The following is a 1,847-nucleotide window of genomic DNA, read 5'->3' on the forward strand; positions in this document are numbered from 1 at the left end:
CTGACTTAATCTGAGCATTTCTGTACTAGTCTACCAAATCAGAATTGATTGTACACACTATCACCTATCAATGTGCTAGTGCCTTTATTTTTGTTTTTAAACTAAAATATGAAATGCCTTTAGTAGTTTTTTTTAAATACAACATTTGACAGGTTATTGTTTTTTTAAACAAAATGGCATGTGTTTACTAGTGACTCAAACATTACATTGCAAACATTGAGTGTACCAAGATGCCTCTGTGGTTTTTTGGGGCCTCATCTTAGTTGTAGAGCTACATATGATAATAAGGAGAATGTAATTTGGTTTAACAGTTACCAAAATGCCTTTATTTGCAAGTGATTTTTTTTTAAGGATTTTATTTATTTATTTGACAGAGATAGAGACAGCCAGCGAGAGAGGGAACACAGGCAGGGGGAGTGGGAGAGGAAGAAGCAGGCTCATAGCGGAGGAGCCTGACGTGGGGCTCGATCCCAGAACACCGGGATCACGCCCTGAGCCGAAGGCAGACGCTTAACCGCTGTGCCACCCAGGCGCCCCTATTTGCAAGTGATTTTTAATAAAACAGTATACAACATAGTATAATTCTATTCAAAAGACTTTTAAATTCTTTATGTAATATTTATAAATACGTTTTAGATTTGAAATTAGTTGTTCCTCTATTTTCAGAACAAAATATGAGGGAGTAAAATACCTGTAACTTAAGCGAAAAGGAGGTTTTTACTCTATTGCAAGTTGAGGAATACCACTTTGAAAATTGTGATGCTTTTAAATAAAAACAAGAATGCTTAATATGTTAATTAGCTTGACTGTAGCAATCATTCACTGTGTATATCTGTATCAAAACAACATGTTGTATACCTTAAATATATACAATTTTTATTTAAATACAACCCAAAGACCAAGAATGCTGATTCCTGGAGGGGGGATAAAGATTGTGAAAAATGTGAGGAATTTAAATAAAATCAAGAATTTAAGTTTTAAGGGAGTAGGCAAGAAACGGTGCATTATAGAGCAAATTGTTACTGTAGTAAACATGCTATTTGAAATAAAATACTTCTTGAATATTAAAAGGTAGACTGTTTTTAAGAAAATGTGGAAAACTGCTTATGTAACTGCCATTTCAAAAATAGTACTAATTTTTTCCTTGATAATGTTGGCCTCTTGTATAAGATGGGAATCACCATGAATAATTTTTTGAAATGAGTGGATATGTACTGAGCAAAAGAGTTGGCCTAATTATTTTCCCCATTTATTTGGATAAAAAAAAGTTTGGCTTAATTAAGTACAGTACTGTGATGCATATACTCACTGAGGCTGTTAATAAACACTATCATAAAATGAAGTATTTCCCAAGTATTAACATTTATTAGTGTTACAAGAATTTAAATATCCTAATATATAAATGTTTTGATGATTAGATTATTCAGATTCAATAAAGTACATCTATAATGGGATATAATCCCCAAATTCTGAGATTGCTATAATTAAGAATAATTTTATTTTACTGCTGTTAGAAGATACTAAATATTTGGATCAATAAGTGTGGATCAGGCTCGGGAAGTCATTGCATATATTGGAGGACAGAAAATAGCTCCAAGATACAAAATTGCTTAAATTATAGCAGTTTTATAGAAGAGCTGTAATCGTAATGATAAGAGGGCTTGTCAGAGTTGGAGGGGGGATTAATTGGAAGTTTGTGCTTTGCAGTGACTAGAAGCCCAAAAGAAATCTGCAAATTCCAACCAAACAAATGACACAAATTCTATTTTGTTCACCTGGTGTGGATGAAGGAGGAATTGTAGGATAAATAACTGACACTGAGTGGCTACTGTCAGAAACTATAGAGG

Source organism: Ursus americanus, chromosome X (genome assembly GCF_024610735.1).
Source record: "Ursus americanus isolate L20-20 chromosome X, mUrsAme1.1.p, whole genome shotgun sequence".
Classification (NCBI taxonomy): Eukaryota; Metazoa; Chordata; class Mammalia; order Carnivora; family Ursidae; genus Ursus; species Ursus americanus.